The 9,292-nt window shown below is 40.8% G+C and overlaps 1 long non-coding RNA gene across 1 annotated transcript; it reads right to left on the bottom strand.

Moving 5' to 3' along the window:
• Positions 1 to 322: 322 nt before the first annotated feature.
• Positions 323 to 9,085, bottom strand: LOC127518379 (uncharacterized). Its single transcript, XR_007931539.1, has 3 exons — positions 8,724 to 9,085; positions 6,567 to 6,617; positions 323 to 4,591 (listed from the first exon to the last, which is right to left on the bottom strand). It is a non-coding gene; the product is annotated as an uncharacterized LOC127518379 (long non-coding RNA).
• Positions 9,086 to 9,292: the final 207 nt, after the last annotated feature.

Raw genomic sequence — 9,292 nt, 5'->3', positions numbered from 1 at the left:
GTTTTTTTGAAGACTGTCACAATATTCTTTTCTCTTAAAGTCTGAGACCACAATGAGAATTTGCCATTTAAAAATATAATTTAAACCTGTAAATAAACAGGAGGTTTTAAGAACTTTTTCATATTTAAAATATATTGAGTATTATATTATATTAAAAGATTTATAAGTCACTAATTAAACAAGCAAACTTGTGTCACTAGTGACAAAAGGTCAGATTATAATTAATATTTTTTAACAGAAAAATTTATTTAATATATAGATCTTATATAAATCTCTTGGAATTACAAATATCTGTGATTTTAGACATTATGTAGGTCACTAAAGTTGTATAAATCATTTGCCTTTAGTCTATGTATCTCCCTCCTATGTTCTCCACGTCTTTCCAGCAATCTGTACACAACATTCAGAATGTGTTCAAGCTCCCGCTGTGTCAGTCTGTATGGTGAAACTGAGCTTGACCACAGTACAGACAGCATGTGTTCCAATAGAAGGGAGGGTGACGATGAATCACACGTCGTAACGCGTCAACATGCCGCTTTGCCGTTTTTACTTTTTTTTTTGCAAACGATTTAACCCACTCTCGTACATTTTGTTGTCAGTGGGTTGAGAGCTTATGACTCAGGAACATTACAGTGTAACCACAGGGCGAGCAGGGGCGATTGTTGTTGCAACCATGTGCTTCCCAGTTGTTTCATTTGGAAGAGGAATTTGAAAATGGTGTTCCTAATCTTAAATGCCACCTTAGATATTAGATAAACTAAACTATTTAACATTTCTTGAACATTTTTTTTTGTTGAAGTTTAAATATCAAATAATAAAAATGACTTGATAAAACAATAAGTGATCCTGAACCATAAAATTCTGTCATTTTATTCATATTTATATTTAATACAGTGTAGTTTGAAGCTTTGAAAAGTAACTCTCTTTATGATTCATTCTTTTTCTCTATTTCTTTCTGCTATTGTAGAAATGAACCAAAAAAAAAACAAAACACAATGACTAATACTAAGCTAATACTGAATCAAAAATACAAATAAACCAAGATTAATTTTAAACCAAAGTGCCAACCATTTAAAAAATATATTTAAAATTTTATAATTTTAAGCATTACATACATTTGAGTTGGGGGGCTTCTATCTATAAGCACATAATGATGACAACAACGACAGCTCCATACCAGAACACAGAAATAGCTTCACATTGCTGTGGTGTAAAAGGTGTGAGCTATAGCTGCCAACACCACCATAAATGTAAAGATGAAAGACTCGTCCAGCCTGCCAAAATTGCCCTCAGCAACCTCACTGGAACCAGATAAACTACGACCTGACGCAAGACAGGGGTCAAGACAGATTTAGAAGGAATGCAAGACCGGCATTATTCATGAGCCCAATGGCTCATGGCCCAATCAATTTTGTAACTAATTGCTCCAAAACAACCTACAATTCCCACTTTAAAAAACTAAATTAATCTCAAAGAAACACTGACACGGTTGTTTCACTGCAAAGAGAATACTGTTTTCCTCTTTTTCTATGCACGAATAAGCATTAAGCATCACCTGCAAAACAAGCAGCTCCATCTCAGCAGGTCAAAAGTGACCCATGCTGTAATCAGACTCATCCAGGGTGGTTTGCACAACGGGTACAGCAGCTGCCAACATCAGGTGACTACATCAATCCTAAGGCACACGGTGGATCTAATGGTGACAGAGGCAGCAGATATGTGTGTGCCCTCATGTGTGTGAATGAGCTGAAATCACATGAGTGTGCTCGGCTCGCTTTAGCCACACTGGAATTCGGTTGAGAGACGTCAGGGTGACGTGGTGCCACCTCCCACTCGCGTCTCCTCGAGCACAGTTTCGTGGCTTGTGTGCATGCCTGCCGGGTCCCGCCATGGCGGTCTCTGCCAGTCTGGTCCTGGGCACTGGATGGCTATATTAGGTGGCTGTCGGCAGGCGGAAGAAAAAAAATGCAGGGACACAGCTGTGATGTCATTGTCATGCCACCGAGGCATGACTTCATGCGTCTTATCGGCTGCAGATAGCACTGCATGCTTGTGTTATATTCTGCCACATGCATTCACACGCTCCTCCTCCATCACTTCACCAGCATGCAGACGCAGCTTTTAAAAAGGCACAAGACCGTGCACCCAGATACCTTGTAACCATGCCAACCATCTGTTTGACATACTGTAGCTGACAAGACAATGAGGGATTGAGCCGGTGAGTGGAGGCGAATCTGACCCTGATCCAGGAATGTGAAACATTCCTATTGAGGAAACGAACAGTCTATTAATGATTAGCCTTACAACTGCGGTTATAATTGCCTGACACTTTGTGACTGTTGGAGATGCCTCACAGAACAACGGGACCTTTCTGCATACGTGCAGGCTATCTTCATTTTTCACTTCAGTCTGACTGAGGGGCTAATATGAAACATGATGGTTGAGGAAATCTATCATGTGACTGATTTATTTAAGTATGCGATGGAAGTACTTGTAAACTTCTGTTCTTGGACTGAATCACAAAACTGCACTGTACTGAATGTGATTTGATAGAAAGAGTGTGTATTGCAAAATAATGTCAAGAAATGTTTTTACAAAAACAACATATAACACAAGTCCGATAAAACCAAAAATATACAGAGTACAGTGTAGTCTGATTCCTGAACGAATGAATCTTATAAGCTGGTTTCATAAATGCTTAGACTAGACTTACAAGTTACTCATCTATTTTTTTTTTTTTTAAGAATGGTGGTCTATAATTTGAACGTGAAAAATAAGACTGATTACCCCTTGGCTAACTGCTAGTTGGTAAGATAGTTCTTATGACACAGTGTTAACACAGAGGCTAAGTTTATCTAATTGGCCCCTGGTTTGAATCGGTATGACATATCATGCTGAACTGACTTGATCAGAGCGGCTACTGAATCAACATCTGACTCACTTACTGAACTGCAGGTTGTCATTATTTTCAGCTTAATTTTTGAAAAGAACAGCATTTTTTGGTATTAGAAATCTTTTGTACAATTATAGATGTCTTTACTTAAACTTTTGATCAATTTTTAAAGTGTTCTTGCTGAATAAATGTATTAATTTCTTTAAAAAAAAACTTATTTCTTAAATATAGCAAAAACAAAATTCTTTTTTAGGAACATTGCTAAACACTATTCTACTTGTTTCAAGACCAGTTTCAATTAATGAACATAAAGAAACCTGACCCTAAGGAACAATAAGGATGCCTTTCCTTTAGTGAGCAATAAATCAATCTGCTAATAAGTACGATGTTATGCCTTTCCTGTCCCATTTGCAGGGGTCTGGGTGGATGCTAGGTGGGACACCGTGAGATACGGTAAAAGGAGCCTGACCGGCTCCTTCTCCACCCCTTGGCTGGCCCTTTAAAAGTTGTCAGATGAAAAGCAGCGGAGATTGTTGCTTTCCCACTCTCTCTCTCTCTCTCTCTAGCATTCTTCTGTCCTCGCCCCCTCAACACCCACGTCTTTTCTCTCCTCCTCAGCTGCCCACACACTCCCTGCTCACGCTCACACTGACACACGCCCAGGACCCTCGTTCCCCCAGCCTGCCGCCTCTGGTTGTCCCTATAAACTCAGGATGCGGGACCCCCGCCTTGCGCCACAGTGACCCCATCCGCTCTGGTCCACGCTTCCCCCTTGCGTATATCCTGTGAGTGGGCTGGCCCACCAGTGAGAGAGAGAGAGAGAGAGAGAGTGTGAAAGGAGAGGAGAGCCATCGCTTCCCTTTTCCGTCCCCCTCTCCTGAGCCAGCGCTTCTAGCGAACGAGAGTGACCAGAGGCGCAGCGGCAGACGCCCTCGTCCTGGAAGTTCCGAACACGTTCTTTTGAAACATTCCATTCCACGCCAAGAAGGGTTTCCTGCTCTCACGCCCAGCCCCCCACCCCTCCTGCGCTCGGCCTCCCCCGGCCCAGACAAGGGCTCTTTCAGGGCTTCCTGGAGTACCACCTTCAATTATCTCAAGGCCAGAGAGAAAGTGCTGATGTTATACAATGCTGATAAAGTTCCCCTCAATGCATTCCTCGCAAAGGCAGAGTGGCGTAATCAAAGGCGGGACTGATTACTCTGGCTCGGGATCACGCTGGACAACGGCAGGGGTGACAGAGAAAAGAAAGACTCGAAGAGAGAGAGAGAGTGATAAAGAGAATAAGAACTGGGGAAAAAGAATAACCTTGGACTGGAAGAGTGAGCAGAACAAGACAGCCAACGGGAGTGAGTGAGGGAGGGAAGACATGACATTAAAGAAAGCATGAGAGAGAGTTGGGGCTCTTCTCCAGCTGTTTACAAGGCTACGGGTCACCAGAGTTCATTTCCTCCAGAGCACACACATCTTTATCTGGCTCATCTGCCGACGAAGCTGATAGGAGCCTGGGGGACTCTAAGGGTGTCTACCACAGTCTCAGCCTGTGTCCCTTTGTCTTTAATTTAAGAGGGGCGCACAGTCCGCCATCACACATCCCCTGCAGACTTCCTGGTGCTACTGTATTGTCCGCCTTTGCCCTCGCGTGTGATTCAGGGTAAAAACCGGACTCTGATCCATAGCGAGTCTCTGTCGGTGTTATGACTGCCAACACACAATGGTTTTTACATACATTGGGTTAAATGTAATCATCTCACAGAATTTACTGTCTCAAGTCAAGGTTTTGGAAGATAGTCTTGACATATTGCAATGATTACAACTATTTTATCGCCATGGTACATTCAAATATCATTTCTGATAAATGATGACTTTATCTTTTGGATCAAAGATTACCAGGGACACACAAACCTCAGGGGGCATTTATAGACTCCATGAAATCAAAATTTTTTGCCCATGTCAATGAGCATTAAAGAGATAGTTCACCCAAAAATGAAAATTCTGTCATCATTTACTCACCCTCAAGTAGTTCCAAACCTGTATGAGTGTCTTTGTTCTGCTGAACACAAAGGAAGATATTTGGAAGAATGTCAGTAATCAAACAGATCTCGCCCCCCATTTACTGCCATAGTAGGATAAATAAATGCTATGGTAGTCAAATGGGGGGTGAGATCTGTTTGATTACTGACATTCTTCCAAATATCTTCCTTTGTGTTCAGCAGAACAAAGAAACTCATACAGGTTTGGAACTACTTGAGGGTAAGTAAATGATGACAGAATTTTCATTTTTAGGTGAACTATCCCTTTAAAGCCATCTATATGATAGCGTATTTACAACTGTTCACAAAATGAATATTTAGTAGATGAATATGCATATAAAATTCTGATTACTTCTATTATTTCTTCACTTCCTTTCATTTTAGGTAAAAAAACAAAAAAACAAAATGAAAATAATATTTTCAAGTTGTCAGTGTGTGTGGAAGAAGCATTAGCACATATACCCTATGAAAACACCAGATGTCGATTTCAACAGCGATAAATCAAAAGCAACACATTTCTGGTTTGGTGTTGATGGAGGGCTACCTAAGCCTTACTGATGGAGCTGACCAAAAAAGTTTCATGTTGATCCTTAATTGATTAATGTAGTGATGCTGACCATGCACACTGTCTGAAGGAGTAGGGACTTCACAGCCTTGTCAGGGAAACAAAAGTCTTCTGTCTAAACAACGACGTATAAATAAGGACTAAAAGAGAGTGAATACAATAATCTTTGACATATGACTCACAGCACTGCATCATTCATGTGTAATACTACTCTCTTGAAAGAACACAAAAAGATACTAGTCACAGGTTGAGTAGAGGGGATGATGTGTCATCGGTTAGATGAAAATAAAGAAGTGAATCGATTATTCAGCTGCATATCATTAACATCCACAGCCAGTCTTACAACACATTAGGTGAAGGAGGGGTGGAAGACAAAAGAAGAGAGGAGAGGAGAGGAGAGGAAAGGAAAGGAAAGGAAAGGGAAAAAAAGAGAGGAGAGGAGAGGAGAGGAGAGGAGAGGAGAGGAGAGGAGAGGAGAGGAGAGGAGTTGCCCCTGTGTGGGTCTGAACAAGGATGAGTCACAAGTTTTCTGCCCACTCAAACACCCACACAAAAACCAGAGAGTGGGAGTGAAAACGCTGGGCTCGGAGCCTACGGGCTTTACACTTAGAGAAAGAAGGAGAGAGATCGCTCTGTCTCTCTCTTTCACTTTCTCTACTCCTCTGCACACATACACCTCTTCTACCCACGAGCTGAGCCCACATCGAGGGAGCATTTTATGATGTCATCTCCTCAGATCTAAAGAACCACGGCACTCAGGATAATGTGTGGGCTATTATCCTCTATACGTTAGTGCCGTGTGCGTGTTAAATACTAAATCTTTTCAGAGGATACGCAAGTTTCTTTTTTTGCACAAATCTGAAACAACTGACTACATTTCTTTTCAACACCACCTCCTGCCGCGCACTGATCTCACTCTTCGCACAGACCCTGGATGAAGTCTGGCACCTGCCAATCATCACCTTGCAGACCTAAACTTTCAAAAGCACACCGTCAGAATCTGGCGATTTAAAAAAAAAATCCCACTGCAGCTCACGCACCCTCAGGAAAGGTACTAAGGAGAAAATGCTGAACCTACCGGCGGAGGATGAGCAAGTCTGTCCTGTTTCAGGAATCATCATCTGAGGCACTACAGGAAAATGAGAAGGAGAAGAAAGCGTGTTATAATAAGCATCATAATCTCAATCATGCTAATATTAAAAGTGTACATAACACTTTCAAAACCGTTCCAGCCATCATGGACCAAGATTATGTTGTATAACATGTCCAATTCAAATTAAACCCTTCAGGACTGTGAAGGAACATTCTGTTGAAACGGACCAGCTAGATGACACTCAAGTGAGACAGATTGCTCATTAGAATATTTCACATTTGCGTGTGGGCGATCACCAACAGCCATTCTTCATCACAACTCAAATAATCTCCAGAGATGATGAGCGCTTCACTTGGAAAACAATCTCAAATCACATAAACAATCACGTCATTTCTTCCTTTTAATAATTATGCATTTTATATTAATTATAACCCCTGTAACAGTGAACTGTACACTAAGGATAAATGGTTTAAAATACTATTGTGTAATTCAACGTGAAAATGTAGCAATTATACAGCCGTTGCTATAAAAGGGAAGCTCTTTTAAGGCACTTTGAGGTACTTAACTGAAATATACTGTGGTATGAATCATTCACATCCTTATCATTATGCCAATTGAGGTACTGGATCCATTAACAGCACTTTTGAGGGCGAAAAGAAAAAGAATTTAAAAAAAAAATTTTCCCTGACATCTCTGACAGCAAAAAGAAGACTGTTAATGCACTACTTTGTAACTGATCAGACGCACCATTTGCCGAAAACTGAAATTACATTTTGACATAGGTTTACTGAGAAATAATCCAATTTCTCCTGTGCAGCAGTGTAGAATTCAACACACAAGACACAGCCTTTTACTCTACGCAAAGTAAGCTCAAAAGCAGATCATAAAAGCAAACAATATGTGAACAAGATGAGATCAGGTGCAGAAAAATGCTGCCTGTCAGCATACAGTTATTGTTACTGATAAGCTGCAGCCATATTTTACAATATCAGGAACAATCAAATTTAGATATGGCCAATAGGATGGGATTTATTTGACTGCTTGTCCATAAGGTTTCCTCTGATCATCCTATGTACATTAATATCACAGTGTGTCTCGTGTGTGCCCCCTGATGGAAAATATTTGCAACAAAAAAAGTACAAATTCACACTAAACAGATATTTTAAGATGATTAAACTAATGATTTGTGGGTGCATGACATCATTTTCTGACAGATTAAAAAAAAAAAAAAAGGTGGACATCAAATGAATTAAGATTAAGTAGTTAAAGATGCACAAAGCATTTTATACTCAGAGCATTAATGGCTCAATAATTGTTTTAGTATTACATTTAGCACTAGTACAGTATTTGATAAAAACAGAGCTGTTGCTCCCAATCCCTCCAGTTAGGGTGTGCGTAATTGGGGGCGAAGAGGGGTGCAGGGGTGAGCGGGTTCCTTGAATCCATGTACATAATATGTCCACTTGCAGGCGTCCGGCCACTGCACTTCATCTTCCTAGGCAGTGGTGTTATCCTTGTCATTTGGGGGAAAAAAGAGGAAAGGGGAAATGTGTCCCCCCTTGTTTCCCCTCTCTAAACGCGCCCCTCTCTTATTCCCCAACTCAATTCTTTCAGTCCCCCCGGGGCAACAGCATTCCAAAACACACACAAGAATTTCCTTTTCTTCAGTTCACAAACCCTCCCCTCCAACCTCACTTCAAGAAGAGGAAAAAAAAGATACATCACCCTCAAACAAATGGTCCTTACACTAAATAACAAAAATAAAGAAATAAAACGTCTGTACAACTTATGACAAGTCATTAAACCACTTTTTTCACACTCTTTTTCTCTGTATAAAATGCATTTGTCATATACCACACACACACTGTAGCTACAGCATGCTCTCTGTGTGCCTCGTGCATGCGGTATTGTAAGTTCGAGATTTTAAGCACAAAGCAACATGAATGCAGGAGGCAGCAAAAACAAGTATTCTTTTTAAATTAATTATCACATATATATATATCATATTTGTGGCATTAATGCTATAGTTTGGCCACATGCCACTCGAAAGAAAAAAGATTAACCAAATGCTAAACAATGCATCTGAAGCACACACAATATGCAGCTTATGGCACAATATAATAAAACAGACACAGAACGCACCTTTTGTTTGACTTCGCTGCAATCTTCCTCCGTGCTCCATCACCGCTAATAGCGGACAATCTGTTTCTGTGTCCAGAAAAAAAAGAAAAGAAAGAAAGAACGGCATGAAAAAAATGAGCTCAGGTCCACAAAATGAAACTACGACGCCGCTGCAAATGCAGAAAGACTAATGTTCATCATCGCATGTTTCATTCATCTGATTGTCATTTCCTTTTTCCTTGCGCCGGCTGCTTTTTCACGTTGTGCATTAACATACCGAATGGCTTGGAAATGCCACTGCTACCCCATTCACATGAACGCTGCTGACTTCACCACTAACCAGCATTCAGTTCAGAAATCCCCTCTGCCGGGGCCGTCCCTAAGCGCGCGGACATAACGTGGATATAACGCACTGCACGCAGGCATATAATATATATGCACACGATTTGAGGAAACTCCTAAGTCAAAAATAGACTTTTTGTGCAAAAAAGGAGAAAGTTATGAGCTGAGATGACATCATAACTTACATGTTTCTGAGAACAGAAAGGGGTAAAACAGCTGCGTCCTCATAACTCTAATTTGTAGGCAGA

This window comes from Ctenopharyngodon idella, chromosome 9 (assembly GCF_019924925.1).
Source record: "Ctenopharyngodon idella isolate HZGC_01 chromosome 9, HZGC01, whole genome shotgun sequence".
Taxonomy (NCBI): Eukaryota; Metazoa; Chordata; class Actinopteri; order Cypriniformes; family Xenocyprididae; genus Ctenopharyngodon; species Ctenopharyngodon idella.
This window is presented reverse-complemented; position numbering and strand designations above follow the sequence as displayed.